The sequence below is a fragment of the Elephantulus edwardii genome, unplaced genomic scaffold (genome assembly GCF_000299155.1).
Source record: "Elephantulus edwardii isolate Elephantulus edwardi_28Jun2011 unplaced genomic scaffold, EleEdw1.0 scaffold00405, whole genome shotgun sequence".
Taxonomy (NCBI): Eukaryota; Metazoa; Chordata; class Mammalia; order Macroscelidea; family Macroscelididae; genus Elephantulus; species Elephantulus edwardii.
In genome coordinates, this window is record NW_006400155.1 from 1035619 (window position 1) to 1061770 (window position 26152).

Consider the following 26152-nt stretch of genomic DNA (forward strand, 5'->3'; position numbering starts at 1 on the left):
ATGTCAGATGCCTTTCTCTGTATACATAATTGACAGAAATCATGGACAAATTCCTGTGTATTTACCTTTTTTTACTCAAGGTTCCTAAAATTAATCTTGCCTTATAAAGGCTGATTACTCTTTGTAATCTTCAATGTGAAATTTTAGCAATTCAATGGATATCTTTTCTCAAGGTGTAATAATTTTTAAAAACTAATTCCTTCTTACTGTGTACTGAATAGTTGGAACTGACCCATAGCTGACCCTCCAGTGGGTTTTCAGAGGCTGTTAATTGCACAAGAGGAAATTTCCCATCTCCTGCAGAGTAGCTGGTGGTCTCGAACCACATGCCTTCAGAATCACAGCACAGCTTCTTGCCACTAGGCCAAAGAGGGAAAAGCATGAATGTTTTTGATGTATAAATTCCACTGCTCTTGTAAAATCAGTCTTGACATAAAGTTTTGTTGTTTTTTGGGTTGTTTTTTTTTTTTTTACTGGTAATGATAGTGTGTTTGGTACATAATAGTTTTCAATTTAGGATATCTGTTTGCCTAAGTTTTTTTTTTAAGAATAATTACATTAAAATGAATAAAGATATTTTTGAAAAAATAAAAGAATTACTAATCCTGCAAAAAGAATTATGCTCTTGAAATACCACAAACTGACAGACATTTGAAAGAGGTCTTCTGTCTATGGACCAATCACTATTTAAAAATTAAATACAAACCTACAGAGCATGAAGGAAGAATTCAGAAAAGGATGAGAGTGGCAATACAACTTGGAAAATGTAATCAATGTCACTGAATTAGACATGCTGTTGTTGTATACCATCAAGTCAGAATCAACTCATAGCTAACCGTCCACTGGGATTTTGGAGGCAGTAGATTTCACTGAAGGACACTGTCCATTTTCCTCCCACAGCAGCTAGTGGATCTGAACTTCCTGGAAGCCTTTGGGTTGGCAGGGCAACTCATTACCACTAAACCACCAGAGAACTTCATGAACTGTACATGTAGAAACTTGAACTGATGTATGTTTTCATTGTACACACAATCTCAACAACTATTATTTAAGATGGAAGAAATTATTTTTAAAAAATTAAGTGTACCTCTCCTCATACACTGTTGGTGGTATTATAAAATGGTGCAACTACTCTGGAAGGCAGTTTGAAATTTTCTAAAAAAACTGAACACAGAAACTCCATAGGACCCAGCTATCCCACTACTAGGAATATACCCCAAAGAAATTAAAATTTAGACACAAATGGAGATCTGTACACCAACATTTATAGCAGCGTTATTCACCATTGAAAGAACATGAAAACAATCCAGCTGTCCCACTACACCTTGAATGGATTGAGAAATTGTGGTACATTCACACAATGGAATATTATGCCGTACTCAGGAGCAGCTATTTAAAAAAAATACTGCATGACTTGGGAGAGACTGGAGAGCATTATGCAGAGTGAACAAACTCAGTCTCACAAGGACAAATACTGTGTGAGACCATAATTGTAAAAATAGAAGGTAAAACACGCACAAGTAAAACATGTCTGGGGATCCAAGGGGGGAAGGGGTGAGAGCAGAGAGGTGAGGATGGATAGGGGTGAAATGTGAGTTGCACACTGTGGCGGGTGAAGGGAGGGGGTAAAGGAAATGGGAAGGATCCAGTGGGGACTTGGAAAGACAGGGTAATGGTGGGTATTCTCCAATGACGATTAATTTTATAAAACATAATAAATGGGAATAAGTGTATGAAACAGTGTGAATGAAGGATAGTGTGAAACAATGTATGTTAACTTTGTAAGGAAATCAATATAATAATTTTTTAAAAATTAAATGCAATATACCCATTTTTGTGAAGGGGCGGAGGGTGGACATGCCATTGTTAAATAAATGTAAGTAGTCTTCTCTGCTGGGAAGTTCTCTTAGTGGATCATGCCTTTTCCCTTTGCTTGTTGTATGGCTCCAAACAGAAGGAACCCAGCAGAGTCCTAACACGAGACAGCCATGTCCATCTGCTCAATACATTCAGCTGCCCACATGCAAATACCAAGTGAGATTAGCTGCTACTGAATACTTTCTGAAATTGAAAGGGAAGAAAGGGAATGTGAAGATGAGGCCATACTTCTAGGTTAGAAGAAAACAAAAATTAAATATCAAAAGTGTCTCTGCAATTCATGTTGGAACAGGATTTCTCCTGAACTCTGCAGTCACGGTACATTCCTATCAACAAGCCAAGGTAAAGGGGAGGCAAAAAGCGTGGGGAGGCAAAAAGCGTGGGTGTTTCGTACCCTTAAAGTAAATACATGAAGAAGAGTTTACATTTTTTCCTGTAACAGCTCCCCGTTCTTCTTTTAGGGTGCTCAGAACTTTAAAAAAAAAATGGCTGGCGTACAGTTACACGTATCTTGTTCCTATTTGTGCATAGAACTATTACCAGGTTACAAAAGCCACATTTTAATTATTTAAGAAAGTGAAAGGTCTCCTTGACTCAGGAGGAAAGCACTGTAGCCAACTCCTGTTCTGGGCCAGACCTTCCCTCTCCTGGCATCCCTGTCTATCACCACCCTGCCTTGAGTCACTCACAGGCACCCTGGGCCATGGTGGCCTCTCCCTCAGTGTCATGCACTCCAGTCCAGTACTTCTCAGTGGAGGCATTGCTCCCTGGGAGGCACTGGAGGATCTTGGAATGGGGTGGAGGAATGCTGTCACTGTCATGCTAATGGGGTGTGGCTGGAAGCCAGGGATGTTTTAGCTTCTCTACTTTAGGCCAGTCATGCACAATGAAACAGTTGTCCTGCAGCCAGCAAGACTTTCAAAAGGGCCCGTAGGCATTTTTCTAGGTGAACACCCGCTTATAATTACTTAAGCAGAGAACCAAACTCTGTTTCACACTGCCATGAATGGAACTGTGCTCCTCCAAAATACACATATGCATATGATAATATAATGTGGAAGCTCTGGAATTACCCCTCTCCCATGATCCTAACAAACCAAATAGTTGTAGTAGGAAGATTAAGGATGGGAAGTAACACTCCCTAACTCCATTGCAAATATAATCAGATATAAGGGAAGTTCCCTTGTAGGGCACGACCAGTAACACATTTTATCTCATGAGATATCACAAAAGGACAAATATTACATGATGCCACTGTTGTAGAATGGAACTGTCCTTGGGGTTGGGGAGAGACTGAGTAAGATGGGTTCAATAATGTATACTGCACTGAAACAGAGGAGGGAGAGAACCGTTTAAAAGAGAGATGTAACTGGGTATTTCTGTCATCACAGGAGACTAGAGCGAGGGCTGCATGGTGGAGGGGACCTGGGGGAGGGTTTGTAAAACAATGAAAGAATCTTTTCTTTTACTTTTCCATAATTTTTGGACTCATGTACTTATAACTTGTTAGTCAAATTTGTGTCTTCTAGGTTGCAACACCCCCATGATACATCTTCAAGGATATGAACATGTACGGCCAAGCACAATCAATAAGAGTGCATCTGAATTCCAAAATCAATCTCCATAATAGTCTATGTGCTTCCTACTGCCAAAGGGGCCCTTTAGAGTAGTGAGAGAAGATCTTCACCCTGAAACCCACAGCGTCCCTTTTCAGCAGGAAGTAGCTAAGAGAACACGCCGTCCCCTTTTCCTTATGACTCAGGGTGAAGTCTCTCTCAGGGAGGAGTGATAGGGAATGGCAAAGGATACACTGACAAAGATTAATCAGAACTGGCTTTGACAAGCACTGTGGCATTTGGACAAGAACAAACTGGGAGGAGGGTAGAGAGAATAGTGCAACAATGAAGGAGTGGAAGCCCAAAATCTCTGTAAATGTTTATGAAAATTAATAAAATATAATTATAGAAAAAAAACATCTTTAAAAAGACTAGGCTTACATTAAAAAAAAAAAAGGGGGGGAGGTAAAGGATCTGGTGTCCTAGGGGCAAGAAATGGTGCTGCAAACCCAAAGGCACACAGTTCAAAAACACCAGCTGCTCTGTGGGAGGATGGACAATGTCCTCCCATATGAAACATACTTGTAGGGTCAGCTATGTGTCAGTGTGGACTCTATGGTACACAACAACAACAAAGAGGTGGAAGACTCTGGATGAGATGGATTAACACAGTGACTGGGGAAACAGGAGTAGGTAAATCAGAGACAGTGAGACTGGCTCAGGATAGGGCAGGGTTCAGAGATAGTGTGCATATTCAGAGATATTGTACATAGGGTCACTACAAGTCCAAGATAATTTGACAGCACACTGAAGGCACATAACAACAAAGGAGCTGATGGAGAAGGAGGTTCAGTACCACCAAGAAATAACTGCCAGGAAGGGTATATAAGTCTCTTAGCACCTGAGCTAGAAGACATGGAGGTCTCCAGGGAATGCTGAGTCCACAGAGGCTGAAAGAAATGACTTTCCTCCACAACCAACATAGCGAGGGCCTTCCTCTAGTGCTGGAATACCTTGAACTTGGACTTCTAGCCTCCTAAACCATAAAAAATTATTTCTGTTTGTTAAATCCAGTCACTTGGTTATTTCTGTTAGAGAAGCATTAAATAACTAAGATGCACCAAAATAGTTTTGCATTTTTTAAATATACTGTAAGTTCTCTGAAAATGTTGACTGAACATCTGAGGGAAGACTGTGCTTTCCTCTGTTTGGAATTTTACCAAGTGTTGCCCACCATTTCAGAGAATCTCATGCCTGTGCTACTTGTGATATTTGCATTATTAATGTAGCTACTTCTATCTGTTCACCCAGAAGTGACTCTGATGGAAAGTCTGATGATCAACTTGGAAAATTCTGCCATTGACACACGACCAAGCACAGCTGTACTTCAATACACACAGGATCTCCATGCCTTGGAATCAACTTGATGCCAACTGGTTTAGCTAATCATTAAAATGTTAGGTACAATAAGGGGCCCTTGGTTTTATGGGTTAAGAATCACTAAAAAACTTAGCATAAGTTCAGTTTATTATAGAAAGAATGGCAGGCCAAGACACAGCATGAAAATCACTTTGGAAACTATGAGGTTTTTAATATGTTCTTATAAGGGAAGTCTTATTGATTATATTTTCAAATTATATAGGCTTCTTTATCTCTTCTTCCAACCTCCCTAGTCCAAGTTCTCACCCAACTTCATATCCCAAGATTTCCCACTTTTACAGAACTTAATTATTTATGGGGTCCAATTACATCATAAGATCTGATGGTTCAGTGGGAAGGAATTGCACTGCCAACCCAAAGGTATGTGGTTCAAATCCACCAGCTGCTCCACAGGAGAAAGATGGACAATCAACTCTCATGTGATTAACTGGCTCTGAAAAACCCACTGGAGAGTCAGCTATGAGTTGGTTCCAGCTTAATAGTACATATCAACAAAAACAGTATGTTCTACTTTCCACACAATATAAAAATGATGAAAACACATATTTGCCTTCGTTCCCACTTCTGCGATAGTCTTGTTCTGGAATCTTCTCTTGATTTTTTTTTTCATGCCCATGCAAATTTTTCAGGACTTTAATTTCACCCTCCCTCCTTGAAACTCTGAAATTATCCACAGCACATTAATAACATATTACGGTAAACTATAATGTTATACTGCCCATTATCATTATTTAATGTTTAATTACAAACACATGTTATTTTTCAATTTTTCTCCCTGTGATTTGGTCTTTTCTCCTCTAAAAGGTTGTAGAAAGCATCTTTTAAATTTATGAGCCCAGCAGAATGCTAAGTTTATAGTAGAAACTAAGAACATTCTCCTTAAGCTTATTAGTTGTTGTGGCTTCAAACCAAGAAACAGATTACATCTCAAGCCAAGCAAACAACACAGACTAACTGGTTAACAAAGGGGTACTGTGCTATACTTCAGAACTGGGTGACATTTAATAGACAGGAGAACAGCGATTCCAGCAATACTATTTAGCATGTTGTTGTTATGTTGAGTCACCTGCGACTCATAGTGACCCAATGTACAGTAGCCCTAAACCCTGCTCTCTCCTGTGCTAATCTCACTGTCTCTAACACACCTACCCCCAACACCCCAGTCACTGAATCAATCCACCTCATAGAGGGGCTTTCTCTCCTGCACTGTCCCTCTACCCTCCCAAGCATGACGTCCCTCTCCAAGGACTGGTCACTTGTTGCAATATGTCCAAAGTATGTCAGATAAAGCTTCAGAATCCCTGCCGCCAAGGACCAGCCTGGTTTAACTCTCTCCAGGACAAACCTGTTCATTTTCTTAGCAGTCCATGGTATATTCAATACTCTTCTCCAACACCATAGCTCAAAGGTATCAATTCTCCATCTATCATCCCTAGTCATTGCCCAGCTCTCTGATGCAAGTGACTGCAAAGACCATGGCTTGTATCAGGTGCAGCTTAGTCTCCAGAGTAACATCATTGCTCTTCAGAACTTTGGAGAGGTCTCAAATAGCAGACTTCCCCATCGTAATACATCTTTTAATTTCCTGGCTGCTAGTGCCAAGAGTGTTGATTGTGGAGCCAAGCAAACTGAAACTATTAAAAATCTCAATCTCTTCATCATCTATTGTGATGCTGCCTATCAGCCCAGGGGTAAGAATCATTGTTTTCTTGCTATTGAGCCTCAATCCATATTGAAGGCTGCAGTCCTTGACATTCTGTAACAAGTGCTTCAGGTCCTCCTCAGTTTCAGCAAGCAGGGTTGTGTCATCTGCATAACGCAGATTGTTGATGAGTCTTCCTCAAAGCCTTATGCCACATTTCTCCTCTTAGAGCCTGGCCTCCTAGATAATCTGTTCTGCATATCAACCGAAAAGGAATGGAGATAGAACACATCCCTGGCATACACACTTCCCAATTTTCAACCATGCAGTGTTTCCTTGCTCTGTTCTGATGACTGCCTCCTGGTCCAAGTATAGGTTCTGCATTAAAGAACACTAATATAAAATTGCTGGGAAAAGTTTTTTAGCTCCATGGAAGAATTTTATCATTAAGTTCACTACACATAATAGCATACTGTGATTTAAAAAAAATCATTGAATCAATGAAACAGTTATAATAGGTAACACTTATTAGGCATCCATCACCACCACATGTTAGGAAATATGCCAAACATCTTACTTTCAAGATCACAGTTAATCCTTATATAATCCTATAAGGTTAGTATTATTATACCTAACTTTCACCCAATAAAGAAACTGAGAAATAGAGTTAAATTTACTTAGTTATTACACTACCAGATGGTAAATGTACCTGACTGCAGAACCTCCATTTTTAATTCTTCTGCTATATATGCAAGCATATTGTGTATTTTACTATATATTACATGTGTTAAGTTCTGATGATGGACAAGGAGCAAATCCCATGGATGGAGGGTCAGGTTGAAGGTAAGGGGATGGTATGTTGGGGAAATCCAGGGACAGGCCAAAATTTTGAAGTAACCTGAAGGAGTTAAGAACCACCACTCAAAGTTCCTTAGGTGGCTGATGGAAATAGTTAACTAATAGGTGAAAGGTGAGCAGTTCAAACATAGCCAACAGAGCCTCAGTAGAGAGGCCTGGTGATCTGAATCCGAAGGGTCACGGCCTTGAAAGTCCCATGAAACTCTGCAGCACGTGTACCATCATGAACTGAAACTTGAAGGCAAGTAGTCAGTTGGTTAGTTCTAACAACTTGTGGTGGTGGTGGTGGTGGTATTGTTAGGTGCCATCGAGTCAAGTATGACTCACAGCGACCCTCAGAACAAAAGATCTGAACCTAGTCCTGTCTTGCACCATCTTCACACTTTCTGACACACCAGAGCTCATTGCAGCAGTCACCATGTCAATCCACCTGGATGAGGGTCTTCCTCTCCTTTGCTGACCCTCCACCCTTCCCAACGTCGTTTCCCTCTCCAAGGAACAGCACTTCCTAGCAATATATCCAAAGTATGTGAGGCAAAGACTCATCATTCTTGCCTCCAAAGAGCACTCTGGCTGCACCATCTCCAAGACATATCAATTCGTTCTTTTGGCCATCCATGGGATGGATGTTCAGTGCTCTACTCCAACACTTCAGGTCAAAGGCATAAATTCTTTTTCTGTCATCCTTATTCATTATCCAGGTCTTGGATGCATAGCTAGTAATCAGAAACTAGTTCTAATAAACAGAAACCAAAAAACCCTACACTAGTATGCTTTTATGCTGCCAATTATTTGCTCACTTTTTCTGCTTGGAATGTCTGGTCCAACTACATCTCAGCCTGATGAATTCTCATTTAGCCCTAAATCTCCTCTTCTAGGCAGAAATTTGATGACTATAAGAACTTAGACAAACCTCAGTGGTTATGTGTACAGTCAATGCCTCCCTGCTAGAAAGTGGGTTCAGTAAGGACGAGGTCTGTGTCTTATTAAATCTGATTCCATGGGGCATATTATGGGGTATGTCACAGGACACAAGTGCTCCATGGGATGACAGAAGAATCAATACCTTTGGGTTGTGGCACTGGAGAAGAGTCTTGAACATACCATGGACTGACAAGAAAACAAATAGGTCTATCTTGGTGAAACCAAGTATCTCCTTGGAGGCTAGGATTTTAAAGCTCCATCTTTGGGCACACAGTTTTGGGCACACACTACATACTTTGGGCACACAGAGAAAGACATCATACTCATAAGGGTGGAGACATAGGAGAGGAAGACCCCAGATGAGATGGACTGACACAGTAACTGGGGTAACGGTTTGTCAGAGTCAATGAGACTGGCTCAGGAGAGGGTATATAAGGTCACTGTGAGTTGCAGGCAACTCAACAGCACATAACAACAACTACAATCTTAAATAAGCTTTTCTTGTTTGGTATATTGCTGCTGCTGTTGCTATGTACCATACAGTCAGAACTAATTCATCACTGACTCTCCAGCTGGTTTTCAGAAGCAGTAAATCACACAGAAGAGATTGCCCACCTTTCTCCTTTGGAGTGGCCAGAGGATCTGAATTGGCTACCCTTTGGGCTGACAGCACAGTTACATACCAGTGGGCCCCAAGCAATTAAAAATGTCAATCTTCAGGCAAAAGTTAAGCAGAAAGCATTAGGGCCACCTAGGGTACCTATTAGGGAGCTCTGGTTCCTTAGCACCAACTCAGGAACCCTATGCCCAACAGAACAGAACACTGCTCAGTCCTGTGCCATGCTCATGGATGGTATGCTTGAGCCATTGTGGCAACCCCAGTGCCAATCTCCCCTGTTGACGTTCTTCCTATATTTTATTGATTCTCTGCTTCACCAAACATAATGTCTTTCTCTTGGGCCCTTTAAGCTCAAGCTCATCACTGTCAAAAAAGAACCAACTGATAGCCAGTCTTCAAGCAGGTTTAGTGGCTATAAATTGTACAGAAGGAAACTACACATCCTTTTCCAGAAAAGCAGCTGGTGCATTTGAACTGCTTGCCTTTGGGTTGGCAGCCCAACTCCTTACCCATCAGAGCTTCCATTTTCATAGAGCCTTAGAGCTTCTAAACAAGCATTTACTGAATAAGAGAGTCTGAGGGGTAAGGGGATGATGTATAATAAGGATCCACAGAGCCCACCAAAGTTTGGGCTTTAATGATGCATGCTGGATTGGAATGAATTTCTGTTCCATAGAAAAAACTAGAGATTCCCAATTCTCTTAGCTACAAAGCCAAGTTACATGGAAGGAACAGCTCCCACTGTCCTCCACGTACCTAGTGACCTTGCAATAGGACATGTACCTTGAGCTGAATGTCCCAAGAGACACAGACCAGGCTGGACCTGGGTTCCCAGGGAGATCAAGGCTCTGCTGACTTAGCCCAACATGGCTGGGCTCATGTCCCACCCTGTGAAGTGTGAGGCTTAAAGGTCATCAAGAGCATCAGGCAGAGAGGGAATGGGGACAAGGTCTCAAGGGAGCTGTTTCCGATGGTTCTTGCTGGCGTTTAACTGAAGACAGTCTGGCACTGTCATCTGTTGTTACATTCAGTCTGTTTTACTGAATGTCTAAAAAGTGCCAAATATAGAAGGCCGTTTTGTGTTGGGAAGGCAGCAAGCATTGACGCGTGCTCATGCACTGGCAAAGTTCATTTCCATATTGCTGAGTGCACGGATTGCGAGCGCTTCCCTCCAGCACAGCTGTCTCTACAGCGCGCATCTCCTCTACACCTCTCCGCGGCTGAATTCTAATGCCACTGCACTGCTGTCAGAAATAGAAAATGACTGAAGCTTTCATTCTTCCTGCAGCTGAAGAGGGTGGTGTAAGGACGTTCAGTGCTGCCTTCACTTGGCAGAGCGGAGAGCGGGTGGTTTCAATGACTTAAACTGTTTATCAGGCTTAAAAAGAACTTAAGGAAATACCCAGCATTAAATGAGGTAGAATGTAACTGAACCTGTCTTTCATGATTTTATGGAATCCAGATGGCATAGTGTAATATGTGTTGGATTGCTAACCAAAATGTGCGAAGTTCAAATCTGCCCATTGCTCTGCAGGAGGAAAACAAAGCAGTCTGCTCCTGCTAAGACTTAGAAGCTCAGAAACCAGAGGAGGGGTCACCATGACTTGAGACACTCTCAACGTCAGCTAGTTTAGGGTCTGTTGTTTTTGAGAGGAGGTGGTTTAGTCATTTAAGAGGCATTTGTGATCTGTAAAAGCTCCTGGCTTATCAATATCTTCTCTTTATGGCTCCACTGTGAACACAAGGAAGTGAGTGCCAATAGATTTCTAGTTAATAAAATGACAGTGGGGTGTTTTGGTTTGTTTTTTTTAAATAGGGCCTACGTTTTATTTTGTTGTTTTTCGATTTATGTTGGTTTGCATACAAACTGTATGCCCAACCAATTCTGCACATACATCTCAAGTACTGAGAAGCTGCAGTTCTTGCCTCTGGTTAAATACTTCTGTCTCAACTAAGACTTTTTTTTAGAACCAGATAGCAATTAAAAGAAGAAGAAATATCAACACTAGATCACACTGACAAGAACTTGAAAGATGTGGCAGGATGCTTGGAGGACAGTGAGTTTATGTTACCAGGGGAGGAATAATTCACAAAAGGATGGATGCACTACTTAAAGGATGTCATCACTGTTACTGAATTGTACATATAGACACTGTTGGGAGTGGTGTATGATTTTCTGGGTATGTTTTGAAAAACAATGAAGACAGAGAAGACGTAGAGAAGAGTGTGTGATCTAACATAGAGTTTCTCAAGCTATAGTGTGCTTGGGACCCAAGTGCCTGGGATCTAGTCAAAACGCATCTACCACTTCAGTAAGTGTGGGAGAGGCCTGCGATTCTGTACAGTTGAGGCCACTGCTGAAGAACAAGTCTTAAGTTCTAAGAAAGCAGACTGTCTTGAAGAATCAATGCCCATCCTTCTCTCTTGGAACCACTGGTGGATTTGAACCACCAAAGGAATGCTGCCTTTGGGTCAGCAGCACCACTCCCTACAGCCAGACAACACCACCAGAGCTGTCTATAAACGAATGAACAAAAACAATGCAGTATAACTGTACAACGGACTAGCAGACATCTATAAAAATCAGAGACATTCTGATCTATGCTATAACATGGATAAACTCAGAAATCATGCTCAAACTCCAAGGACTAATACTGTACCATCTACCATGAAATGGCTAGAATTGGTAAATTCATAGATTAGAGTTCACCAGGTATTGGGGGGGGGTATAGGCAAGGACTATTGAATGGGTACAGAGTTTCTACTTGGGGTGATTAGAAAATTTTGGAAGTAGATAGTATTGAAGGTAGTCCAACATTATAGATACTAATGCCATTAAATGGTCCCCTTAAAAATAGCTAAAATGGGAAACTTTATACCATACAGATAGTTTCTGATTTAGATACTATGTATTCAAGTTAAAGTGGACTGTATTTAGAACTGTCGTTTTTAAAAAAAATTCAGTTGTGATGTATTTTATCACTAGCAATATGCACGACACAGAATGGGAAAGCATTTCATTTGCTGCTGTTATAATTACCAGATGTCCAATTTTATGATTTACTGTTTAAAACATTGCTGTATAGATAAAATCTTCTACATTCAATCAGGGGTTTCAGTTGCATGAAACCTATGGACCCAAATGCAAGTCGCTTTGCTACAGTAGACTGATGGACTCGGAAAGTGGTAAGATGCTGCCTCAAAATATATGAAGGGGCAAAAAAAAAGACCATGCAGGAAACTCTCACTGATTTTCCAGCCCCCTACCTCCACTCTCATGGGTAGACATTTCCACCACTGCCATTATTACCACAGATAACAAAATGCCAGTGTCATCCAACTCTTTTTCATCATCAAAGTAAATTTTCATGATTGTTGCTATTTGTGTGTGTGTGTGTGTGTGTGTGTGTGTGTGTGTATTCACTAGCTGCTCCAACGAAGAAAGATGGGCAATCTCCTCTCATGCAATTTACTTCCTCGGAAAATCCTCTGAAGGGTCAGCTATGAGTTGGTTCCGACTAAAAAGCACATCACAACAATAACATATATGTATGTATGTATGTATATATTAGTATATATCTCAAACCTTACATATAATGTTTCTAATCCCCAATGACAAATGAAGATCAGGCTTATAAAGACAGTAATAACAAAAGGCAATAAGTAACAACAACAACATTCAACTTACATCAGAAACAACTAAAAATGAAGCCATTGGACAAAATCAAATCACAATCCCTATGTATATTTTTACCAAATCAATGCCTTTAAGTTGTGGTGTTGGGGACAAGTATTGAATATACTGTGAACCACCAAGAGAATAAACAGGTCTGTATTGGAGAGGGTGAAATCAAGTTCCTCCTTGGAGGCAAGGATTTTGAAGCTCTTTCTCGCTTACTTTGGGTGTGTGGCCAGGAGGGACCAGTCTTTGGAGAAGGACATAATGCTTGGAAGGGTGGAAGGACAGTGAAGGAGAGGAAGATGCCAGGTAAGAAAGATTGACTCAGTAACGAGGAAAATGGAGGCAGGTGTCTCAGAGTCAGTGAGACTGTCTCAGGAAGGGCAGGGTTCAGAGCGTTGTACACAGGATCACTATGAGTCACAGGTGACTCGATGGCACATAACAACAATAAAAACCCCTGCAATATGGACTGTTCTGTGACAGCAGAAGTTGCCTTGTTACTTTGGTACAAAGTACCACAGAGGGGAGTATGAGACTGGGAAAGGAGTGTTAGAACAAGGTAGTGGAGAAGTGTCTTCCAAGTCTTAGATACTACACTTAAAAATCCAATAAACAACAACAACAAAAAACCCCTCACTGGCATCTCTTGGAGCTAACTAATAGTTGATCCTCTATTGGGTTTCTGTGACTTGAAATCACACAGGACAAGATTGCTAGTGGATTTGAACCACCAGAGAGATGTGGTCTTAGGGTTAGCAAACAATTCCCTACTGACTATGCCACCAGAACTCCCTATCATACATTTATGTCTTATTAAATAGCACATTACTTCAGTACAGTCCCTGACCTTGGGCTCTGGCTGAGAAGATTAAAGAAATAAAACTATCTAATCACAAGGGAGCTCTGGTGGCCTAGTAGGTTAGAAGTTGCACTGCCAACCCAAACACAGGCAATTCAAATTCACCAGCCGCTCTGCATTGGAACGATGGGCAAGCACTTTCCATCCAATTTACAACTTCTGAAAACCTGTTGAAGGGCTATAAGTCAGTTCTGACTCAACATACAAGGAGAAACACATCTTGATTCTAGAAACTGAGTCTGAAGTAACTTGACGGCCTGCCCATCATCCCTGTCCTTCCTCTTCCCCCCCCAACACTGACTGATACACAGCTCCCCAACCTCACTCAAGTGGCAAGGAAGTAAATAACCAGATACTTCAGACCTAAAATGAATTAATAACTTGAGTAATCACAAACCAGAAACACTGGGGCCTTAATTACTTAGATAACAGGCATACTAAGCTTTGGGGTGAACTGCTGAGAAAGCACAGGATGTGAGAAGAGTCCAGGGGAGTCACTGCCAGTAGGCGGTATTGACAATGCAGAAGATATCCACATGAGCTGTCACTGCATCTGCTGGTGACTTCACCACGATGGGTTTCCAAGCAAGATAAAAATGCTTTCCACTTCTGTTGAAAACTGATGACTTTCAAATTAGAAATCATATTAATAAAATCTTTAATGTACATAAAATGATTCTTTCTACCCTGCTGGTCACTCACTCAGCATTTATGCCTGCAATTACTGAACTTTGATGTTTTTAGGCTCCTCACTCGCATCTGTAGGTAACTGGTTTTTGTTAAGCATTTCCCTAATTGTATGCAAGCCCTTTAAGGCGTGGATGGCATCTTTTATGCTTTCCTTTCCCTCCACCTCAATAATGTTCTGCTATATCCCTTAAGGGTCTCTTAAGTGAAATAAAAATCCACTTCCATTAAGTCAATTTCTATTCATAGTGACCCTTTAGGATAGAGTTGAACTCCCCCATAGGATTTTCCAGGCTGTAAATTTTTATGGAAGCAGTCTGCCACCTCCTCCTCTCACAGAGGGGCTGTTGTAGGTTCAAACCACTGACATTTTGGTTAGCAGTCAAGCATTTAACCACTTGGGCCTCCAGGGATCCTACTTTAGAGATATACCTTGTGCTAAAGATGAAGACATTGAACCTGAACCCATAAATTTCAGTCTGTTCTGGCCATAACAGCCCACCAGATGGTAGTAGGGCTTTTATTGTTGCTATTATGACAGCAATTATAGTTATGAAAGCAGCAAGTACTATTTATCGAATACTATCTATCTGCCTCACAATGCCTCTAAACTGAAAGTATTATTATCCTAATTTTCCAGATGAGGAAATCTCCAAAGCAGATTGAACACCACCGTGGTACTATTTAATGGTGGAATCCATTTGTGAATTACATCTAGAGACCACACATGGAGCCTCGGGACAAGATCTTCAGCAAGCACACGGAGTGCTCAGAAGAAGCCATCCCGAGCCACCACTCCCCAGCAGCCCAGTCCCTTCACCCCCATGGAGTGCCCTCTCTCAAGCAGAGTAAGTCTTTCTCTGACAGCATGATCCTACACTCACTCACTAGAGCCGTTGTTACGTGTTGTTGAGTAGCCTGTGACTCATAGTGACCCTATGTACAACAGCTCTGAAGCCTGCTCTGTCCTGAGCCAGGCTCACTGACTCTGAAACACCTAATCCCATTACCCCACTTACTTTGTCAATCCATCTCATCAGGGGTCTTCCTTTCCTGCACTGTCTCTCCACCCTTTTGAGCATGATGTCCTTCTCCAAGGATGAGTCCCTCCTGGCCACATGCCCAAAGTATGTGAGACAGAGCTTCAAAACCCTTGTCTTCAAGGAGGAACTTGGTTTCACCCTCTCTAAGACAGATTTGTTTGTTCTCTTGGTGGTCATGGTATGTTCAATACTCTTCTCCTGGAAAGTTCGTTAAGAGTTGGCTCAATGGCAATGGGATAAAGAGTCAAAGAATATTTCTTTTAAACCTCAGGATCAGAAACATAGTACACACTACAGTAGTAGTAGCCAATGGTGGATGACCAAGAAACTCAAGGACCTCTGGGGATTTTTGGACAGAGTATACTGTAATGGTTGTTTTCCTCCCCAGACTCATAGAAGAGAGGTCTGTGGCCTAGTGTGTATGAAGTTGTGCTGCCAACCCAAAGACAAATGGTTTGAATCCACCACTGCTCTGTGGGAGAAAAATGGGCAATCTCTTCCCATCTGATCTTACAGTCTCTGAAACGCTCCTGGAGGGTTCGTTAAGCGTTGGTTCTGACTCAATGGCAATGAAACTGAGAAAGAGTCATAGAATATTTCTTTTAAACCTTGGGTTTAGAAACAGAATAGGAGTGGAAGTCATCAACCCAGATTTCTCACTTCAGAAATAATGAAAACAAAATGAAGAGATCTGTCAAATATTAAGTGATTGGCTGTCAAGTTGACTCTGACTCAGGTGAAACCACATGACAGAACAAAGCGGTGACATTGGGTTTTCTGGGCCGTAAGTTCACATGCACAGATTTTAAGTCTTTCTCCCAACGAGCTGCTGGGTGGGCTGAAACTGCCAACCTTTCACTTAGAGGCCATGCACTGAATCGTTACATACTAGTGCTCCTGCGCTGACTGAGCCAGCTTCTGAGGACCAGGCCCCAGGCCTTTGAAATCCAACTCAGTGTCCTTTACACTGTGCCCTTCCAGAGCTAGTACAAGAGCATGCTGGGGGTGGAGGGAGGCTGCCATGTGTTAGTAAGAGACGTGTTAGCAAGAGAAAATTTTCAATACCTACATAAGTGAATGGGATCAGCTGAAAGGGGGGTTATGGTAGACTCTGCTTTCCACTTTTACTTTTCAGTATTCTTTTACTAGTCGTTGTGACAGACCCCTAAACTGCCCAGTTTTCTGCCGGTCAGGCTCCTGTACCCCACCTCTGAGCAGCCTGCGGAACTTGTAGCTTATGTTAAATGGATCTTAGCTGAAAGCCGAGAATACCAGAGAAATGTCTATCTGTGTTTCATTGACTATGCAAAGGCATTTGACTGTGTAGATCATAACAAACTATGGCTGACTCTGAGAAGAATGGGAATCCCAGAACACTTGATCGTTCTAATGCGAAACCTATACTTGGACCAGGAGGCAGTCGTCAGAACAGAGCAAGGGAACACTGCATGGTTCAAAATTGGGAAGGACGTATGCCAGGTATGCATCCTATCTCCATACCTTTTAAACCTACACGCAGAACAGATTATCCGGGAGGCTGGGCTCTATGAGGAGAAATGTGGGGTCAGGATTAGTGGATGATTTATCAACAATCTGCGTTATACAGATGACACAATCCTGCTTGCTGAAACTGAAGAGGACCTGAAGCACCTGCTGCAGAGTGTCAAGGACTGCAGCCTACAATATGGATTGAGGTTCAATGTCAAGAAGACAAAGATTCTCACCACTGGACCAACTGGCAGCATCAGGATGGATGGTGAAGAGATTCAGATTGTACACAGCTATAGTTTGCTTGTCTCCACAGTCAACAGTCTTGGCACCAGCAGCCAGGAAATTAAAAGGCACATTGCCATGGGAAAGTCTGCTGTTAGGGACCTTTCCAAAGTACTGAAGAGCAATGGTGTCTCCCTGGAGACTAAGGTGTATCTGATACAGGCCATGGTCTTTGCAATCACTTGTTATGCATCAGAGAGTTGGACAATGACCAAGTAGGATAGAAGGAGAATTGATGTCTTTGAGCTGTGGTGCTGGAGAAGAGTATTGAGAATACCATGGACTGCTAGGAAAACAAACAGATTTGTCCTGGAAAGGGTTAAACCGGGTGGCTTCTTGGAGGCAAGGATTCTGAGGCTCCGTCTAACATATTTTGGACATGTTGTGAGGAGAGACCGGTCCTTGGAGAGGGACATCATGCTTGGGAGGGTGGCAGGATGGCGCAGGAGAGGAAGGCCCTCTATGAGGTGGATTGATTCAGTGACTGGGATAATTGGGATGGGAGTGTCCGAGACGGTACGACTGGCACAGGACAGAGCGGAGTTTAGGGCTGTGTACATAGGGTCGCTATGAGTCGCAGGCGACTCGACGGCACATAACAACAACAACAACAACAACAACATACAATTTGTTGTTGAGTACCATCGAGTCAGAATCAACCCAGAGCTGGCCATCCAGTGGGTTTTCAGAGGCTGTAAATCACATGGGAGGACACTGGCCATCCTCCTCGTGCAGCGCAGCAGGTGGATTCAAACTGCGTGTGTCCAAGATTGCAGCAGTGTCTTACCACTAGGCCACAAGAACTCCCTGAATTATATGATAGTAGGATCCAAACTTTTCAGTTTGGAATGGAGTTGCTTTCATAGTTAAAAAAGTCATTGCTAGATCCATCTTGAAGTACAATATTGTCAGTGACAGGATAATATCTATACGCATACAAGGAAGTCCAGTGAATACCACTATCATTCAAATATAATGCACCAACAACCAGAGCCAAGGAAGAGGAGATAGAAGATTTTTACCAACTTTTACAGTCGGAGATTGATCGAACATGCAATCAAGATGCATTGATAATAATGGGTGACTGGAATGCAAAAGTCGGGAACAAAGAAGAAGATTCAGTAGTTGGAAAATATGGACTCGGTGACAGAAATGGAGCTGGAGAGAGAATGATCGAATTTTGCACAATGATTTATTCGTAGCAAATACATTTTTTAAGAGACATAAACGCAGGTTATATACCGGTCCTTGGAGAGGGACATCATGCTTGGGAGGGTGGAGGGACAGCGCAGGAGGGGAAGGCCCTCTATGAGGTGGATTGATTCATTGACTGGGATAATCGGGATGGGAGTGTCAGAAACAGTGCGAATGGCACAGGACAGAGCGGAGTTTAGGGCTGTTGTACATAGGGTCGCTATAAGTCGCAAGCGACTCGATGGCACATAACAACAACAATAACATTCTTTTACTATTCTATGTTTATGATCTTTTAATTAAAAACTGTCAGTGGCATATTGCAAACCTCTACTCACTGATTTCTTAGCGTTGGGGGGGGGTACTCAGATTCTTTGTATTCAGAGATAACACTTTTGCCCTCTAATTACAGGGCATTCACATCCTCAAAAGATCCTTCATTAGGAAGACTCCAGCTGACTGTGGACTCTCTCAGTGAACTAAATACTACTTCTTCAGAGTTAACTGAAATGTAGAATTAAAGCAGATATATTCCAGCTAATTAATGAATATATAATTTTGAATCACAGAGGAGCAGACATTTAGCCTAACACACTCCTTTACCTTAACTCAAATTCCCTATGTCTCCCTTTTCCTCCACTACATTGTTTTACAAGAACAAATAGTCCTCACCGTGAAAACATATTGACCAGATGGAAACCTGGAGGAACTTATGAATCAAAGAAGAAATTATCATAGTGTTAAAAGACAAAAAAACAAAACAAAAACCCCATAAAAAACAAGAAACAACCAACCCCACAAACCCAAAATACCCCAGTGTTTGTACACCTATTTTCACAGCAGTGTTATTCACAATAGCAAGAAAACGGAAACAGCACAAATACCCATCAACAAACAAATGGGTTGAGACTTTGTGGTGCGGTCACACAATGGAATACCACACAGCACTAAGAAACAAAGACTTGGGAAACTATTACATAACACGGGAGAGTCAAGAGAGTGCTATGCTGAGTGAACGCAATCTCAAAGGGACAAATATTGTGTAAGGTTATTAATGTAAAAATAAACGGATAACTAGGAAGACATGTATAAATGTCCAAAAGGGGAAAGAGAAAGGAGGAAGAGGGTGGAAAATGGGGAAGGGGGAAAACCACTAGGACAGCAGAGTTTAATACACAACTGGGGGTGGTGGTGAAGGAGTAGGAAAGACTCAGTGGGGACCTGAAAAGATGGAGTAATAACAGGCATAGATAAAGAGTAATTAATTTTAGAAAATGTAATGTTTATGAATGATTGTATGAAACACAATGTAAATGAAAGACTGAATAAAATACAACGTACTTGTGTGAAACTACAATATATACAAATGACTATATGCAAAGCTATAAAAAACAAACAAAAAACTCCACTGCCATGAGGCCATTCTGATTCTTGGTGATTTTCCGTCAGGTTTCCAAGGCTGTAAATCTGAGCGGGAGGAGATGTCTCCCCTTTCTCCTGCAGAGCATTGGGTAAGTTCTATTTGTTCTGCTGTACACAACCTCACTGAGAGCAAGGGCTGACTCAACAGCACTTAGCAAAAACAGATGTTATGCCTTTTCTTTCTAATTTATTATGCCAACAACATGCCATTTCCTACCTGAGTCTCTACTTAAAAGGGTGGTCCCTGCTCAAAGGTCTCAGGCTTAGCACCAAGCAGCGGAGATACAAAGATGTAAAGCCAAGTGCTGGTGCACACATATAAGTCAAGGGACAACTGCAAGGTTGAAAAGTTGCACATGCTAAGTGGGAAATTCAAATAACCCAGTACAGGAACATTCAGACTGATAGGCACAATCATCAAAGGGTAGATCTACCTAAGAGGAGGGACTTTAGCTGACTCTCAGGCAAAGCTGATGCAAAGTTAAGAGGCAAGGTGTGTTAGTTTCTCAAGAATGCTTTTACAACTACTACATACCGGGGAGCTTTAAAAAAGCCACACAAACAGACAAAAATACCCCACAAGTTTATTCTGTCACTATTCTAAAAGCTAGCAGTCTGAAATCCAGCAAAGATTCTAGGGTAAATTCGATTCTTTACCTCTTCCAACTTCTAAACTTGATCTTAGCCAAAAGGCTGAGAAACGACACCTCTTTCAACTTCTAATGGTTGAGACATTCCTCGGCCTGTGGTCACATAACTCCAGTCTGTACCTCTGTCTTCATGCTGCCTTCTCTTTTGTGTGTACCTTCTCTTTTTAAGCATTTTTTAAAAGATCACTTGTCACTGGATTTAGAACTCAGTGCAATAATCCACAGAGTGTTCTGGTGGCTTTGTGAATAAAGAATTGAACTCCTAACCCAAAGGCAGGTGGTTTGAATCTGCCCATGGCTCCTCAGAAGAAAGACAGGCAATCTCCTCTCACGTGATTTACAGCTCCAGAAAACCTACTGGAGGGTCAGCTATGAGTCAGTTTTGACACAGTGGCACTAAATTCGAGGGTTTGGGAGTTTGTTTGTTTGTTTTTAAGATAATAACAACTCTTCACAGCTAAAGATCCTTGAATTCATTATTTCCTCAAAGATCCTTAGTCCAAATACAGTCAGATTTACAGGTTCCAAGAATTAAGAAGTGAACATACCTTTCTAGGGGTCACCATTCGACCTTGTATATGGGTCAGGGAAACTATGAGACCAAAGATGAATCAGAATATGACTCATCTGAAACAAGAACAGTGGGCAGGTGATTTCACTGTGAGTTGCACGCCCATGTGTACAGGTGCACAGAGAGGCCGAAGGACTCTTCAGCAGAGGACATATGGGAAAAGCAGGTTATTCTAAGGAAGTCTATGATTCCCCTCTGTTCTGGTACTTGCCATGTCCCTTCTGGGCCTATGGTATTTTAAAATTGTCAAATAAGGCTTTCCCTTTTCTGATGAAAAACTCTAGAGTCAGTTCAGTTCCCATTTGCAACTGCAGCTTCTAGAGAAAATTCGGGAAACTGCCCAGCTGTTAAGTTATGTTCTCAACAAAAGTGTTTGGGTCAGAGTTCTGCCTCTCGAAACCTGCACGGAGCTATTACCAAGCATGAACAAATAGCTGGGACCCAAAACAGTCTTTTCTTTATCAAAGTGCTACTTCTTTTTTAAAATTTTTATTATTTTCTGCATGTACCGTCAAATTGGATCTCACTGGTACAGAAGGAGATTGTCCCTCCTTCTCCAGCAGAGCATCTGATGGATTCGAACCATATACCCCTGGGGTTGCAGTGCAGTTTCTTGCCACTAGGCTAACAGAGTTCTCTTCAAAGTGCTATTTCTAAAACTCACCAAAGTGAACTTGCTGTGCTTATTATTCTGAGACCGCAGAACAGTCTCAGAAGTTCAGCAACTTGCAGAGGTGCTTCAAAAGTTGCATTTCTTCTGCTCTCCAGAGAGAGAAATGGAGCTGATGGCCTGTCATCTGTAGACATAGAGAATAAGAAAGAAGGCCACATAACCCAACTATGCTGTCTGAGGTGAAGTTTCAGTCTCTATATGTATGTGTGGGTTGGCTAGTTGTTTTTTAAAAAAATCAGACCTTATTCAGAAGTGACTATAAACTAAAAATTGATACCTCTCCAGCCTTCCTGCCTTCAAGGTCTAATGTCACAACTCCAGTGTGGCCAAAAGATAGACAGTAAAGAGAAGTAAAAGGCCCAGGAATGAGAGTCTGGAAAACAAAGACACAAGTACAGTAGTATTTTTCTTTTTTGAGCTCTGCAAAATGATAAAGAAACAAAACCCAAGACCCACTACCAGTGAGTACATTCTGACTCACAGGAACCCTCTACTGCATTTTCAAAGCTGTAAATCTTTCTAGAAGGTGACTACCCATCAAGTACACTCAAACTGTTGACCTTTTGGTTAGCAGCCTGCACACTGTGTCCTACACCACCAAAACTGCTCCTGGCAAATAGACTTCAGTGATCTACAAGGCTGCTTCACACACCCAGGCTCTCCTGCTGCTGCCTTCCTAAGTGTTGCTTTGGTGCTGGCCATTTGTGCATAAGGTAGGTAGAATCTGAATTAATTTCCTAAGAAGACTTAGAGCATCTCGGTGGCTTGGTCTCCTATCACTTATTAGCCTTGCGATTCTGTACAAGTCAACTGATGGGACATATTTAACTTTTCTAAAATGTAAAAAACTATGGTCCATCATTTGAATATTAACCACTTTAGGTTGTTTGGAAACTCCAAAGGCAAGTGTGAAAGGATGCTATGAACTGTGGAAATGGTTGTTGTTGGTAGTGTTAGGTGTTGCCAAGTCAACTATGACTCACAGCAACCTTGTAAACAACAGATTCGAACCCTGCTCTATCCTGTACCATTCTCACAATCTCTAATATGCGCAATATGTACAGTTACATTCACTGGGCAAACCACCGCTTTGAGGGTCATCCTCTCTTTCACTGGCTTGTTGCCTTCCCCAGCCTGATGATGTCTTTTTCATCAGTGAGAACTGGCCACACCCGACAATATGCCCAAAATATGTGAGACCACGTTTCACCACGCTTGCCTCTAAGGAGCACTTGGGTTGCACACTTCCTCCAAATAAGCCTGTTCTTTTGGCATTCCACATGTCTATTCCATAATCTTCACAAATACCACAGTTCAAAAAGCTTAGATCTTCCTTATTTATTGTCCAGCTTTCAGATGCATAGGAAGCAACTAAAAATATCATGGCTTGCATCTCAGTCTTTAAACTGACATCATTGCTCTTGAGAACTTTAGAGAGCTCTTTAATAGCACATTTTCCCCATGCAATATGTCTTTAATTTCTTTACTGTTGTTACTATGGAGGTTAGTCTCTTCTCCATCTATCACGATGCTGCCTATTGGTCCAGTGATGAGGATTTCTGTTTCCTCAATCGTGAGATATAATTCATAATGAAGTAGTCAAAGACTACTTCAGAAAAGATGGTATTACATAATGTATTCATCTCTTGCATCTCATGCTAACTCTTCCTCTCAGAAAAGTATAGATATAAGCCCAACCATCACTGCTTTGTGTATCCAACCTCACCATTGATAGGATGAAGTAAAGAAGTCGTCACCTTGTGGAATGAAGGGTTCTTGGGACTCTTCTACTTACTAAAATAAGTGAATAATTTATTTGTAAAACTCAATTGCTAGCTAGGTGGGCAAGTGGAGAGACAGGTGCCAATAAATCAGCTCTGACTCACGGCCACCCTGGGTGTATGTGACACAGTGATTCCTGGCCCTGTGTCATCCTCATCGTCACCGACACCTATGGGCTCCTCTCACAGAGGACCTTCTTTGCCTTGTTAAGTAAACACTGTGTTCTCTTTTAGTGACTAATCCCTTTTCATGATATATCCTAAGCAAGTGAATCAGAAAAATGTCCTGTTGTCATCCATAGGGGGTTTTTTAGGAAACATTTTTTTAAATTTTACTTTATATTAGTTTGCACGTAAAATTTGTATACACTGTGCTTTATTCATATACACTGTGTTTCACACATTCCTTCCTTATGTTGTGTTGTTTTTTTCCCCATCCACATTGTGTTTTAAATAATCATCCCAATACATTGTTAATTTTGGGGGTTTTGTGTGTTTGGGGGTTGGTTTGTGTGTTGTTGTTTTTTTCATTTTATTTTAATAAAATTTTATTATATTATTATTTTACTTTATAAAATTTATCACCATTTATCGAAGGTAAGATATTGTTTGAAAGGAGCCAGGCCTTTCTTTCTGCTCTTAGTCTAGAAGCTTTACTAAACCAGTCCACCATGAACTACCTTGATGCAACTTGATATACTGGTGGTAGAGCTTCCAGAATCATAGCAACATGGAAGTCAACAGAGTATGGCAAACCTGCAAACAGGAAGATCTCGGCACTCCTTTAATTAATCTGCAAATATTAATGTAACCCTGGCAACAACCAAGGAAGCCAAGTTAAGTAACCTGTCTAAGGCCAGTCTGTAAGCTGTATGGCAAAGATTTACAAAAGGTAGTTTGTTCATGTTCACAGACTCCTCTCTTCTACAAGTGTCACAGGACAATGTAGCACAACAAAGACCTGCCAACGTCTTCTTCCTTACTTGTTGTTTCTTGTGGTGTCTCCCTTCCCACCCAGGGAATCCCAGAACACTTGATTGTGCTCATGCAAAACCTATACATAGACCAGGAAGCAGTCATCAGAACACAGCAAGTAAACAATGCACGGTTCAAAATCAGGAAAGGAGTCCATAAGGAATGTGTTCTGTCTCCATACCTTTTCAATCTATATGAGGAACAGATTATTCAAGAAGCTAGATTTAATGAGGAGGAATATGGCATCAGGATTGGAGGAAGACTCATCAATAACCTACGTTATGCAGATGACACAACCTAGCTTGCTGAAACTGAGGAGGACCTGAAATACTTGCTGCAGAATGTCAAGGACTGTAGTCTTCAATGTGGATTGAAGCTCAACAGCAAGAAAACAAAGATTCTTACCAATGGACCAACTGGCAGCACCATGATTAATAAAGAAGGGATTGAGGTTGTTAACAGTTTCAGCTTGCTCAGCTTCACAATCAACACTCTTGGCACCAGCAGTCAAGAAATCAAAAGAAAATTGCTCTGGGGAAAGCAGCTGTCAGGAATCTCTCCAAAGTGCTAAAGAGCAACAATGTCAATCTAGAGACTAAAGTGCACCTGATTCAGGCCATAGTCTTCACAACTACTTGTTATGCATCAGAGAGCTGGACAATGACTAGTGTTGAAAGAAAAAGAATTGATGCCTTTGAGTTTTGGTGCTGAAGAAGAGTATTGTACATAACATGTACATACATGCCAAGAGAACAAACAGGTTTATCCTGGAGATGGTGAAACCAGGCTGCTGCATGTAGACAAGGATTTTGAAGCTTCATCTCATTTACTTTGGGCATGTGGTCAAGAGGGACCAGTCCTTGGATGAGGATATCATTCTTGGAAGGGTAGAGGGACAGCAGAGGAGAAGATGACCCTGGATGAGATGGATTGACACAATATTTAGGGAAATAGGGGTAGGTGTGTAGGAGACAGCAAGACAGGCTCAGGATAGGGCAAGGCTCAAACAAAGGTTCATAAGGTCACTGTAATTCGCAGGTGACTTAATGGCACATAACAACAACAACAGCATACTTACAAAAGGCAATTGATAAATTTCAATATCAGAATGACTTAAAGTAAATATAAAGAAATATAGAGGACTAATAAGCATTTTCAAATTCAATATTTCAAAATACAGGCCATTGGGATGATAAACACCTGAACACTATAGCTCTAATAGCTCTAATTCACTTTTCACTCCCTGGCACATTCTCTCACATTCACTGCACACATCCAATAGAATACAGCACAATCTAATAACCTGCCTAAATAAAGTCTCATCAGAAGACCTGGGAAAGCTCAAACTCCACTTTAGTTTAATCTGGGACAGCAAAAATGACAGGAATGAATTGCATACTAGCAATAAAATTTCTGCATTTCAAATCTTGTATAATCAGGAGTGAAGTACTTGCCAATTATTTTAGTAGGATACCCTTTTCTATGTTTCAATATAAAAATACAGTTGATGAATTATGCTGTTTTATCTACAAATTCTCAAGTATATTTAAAGTATTTACAAATAATTTCAAATGCCCTTGAACGGTCTACATGAAAAGCTGTAATATTGGTTCAAAGATTCATTCTGTATCACAAGTTTATGTTTGTATGTGGCAATTAAGGGCAGAGAGACACGTGCTTTTACAGAATTTTGAATAAAACAATGGGAACTTAAGTATTAATTTTCAAAATTCTTTTTCCACAACACAAAACAATAATTTTTCTGCTTCATGTTAAAATGTCACCTGTACCTTGAGGCACTCAATTCTGGAGGACAACTTCTTTTTATTTTTTTTAATTTAGGTTGTTTATTTTTCATTTCAATGAACATCTACAGAGATTTTGGGATTCCATTCATTCACTGTTGCACCCTTCTCCCCGCACAA

General features: G+C 41.3%; 1 protein-coding gene across 4 annotated transcripts in view; it reads right to left on the reverse strand.

The window, feature by feature from the left end:
• OSBPL3 (oxysterol binding protein-like 3) overlaps positions 1-26152 on the reverse strand; it is a 132331-nt gene that overhangs the window by 95030 nt on the left and 11149 nt on the right. The window lies entirely within an intron of this gene.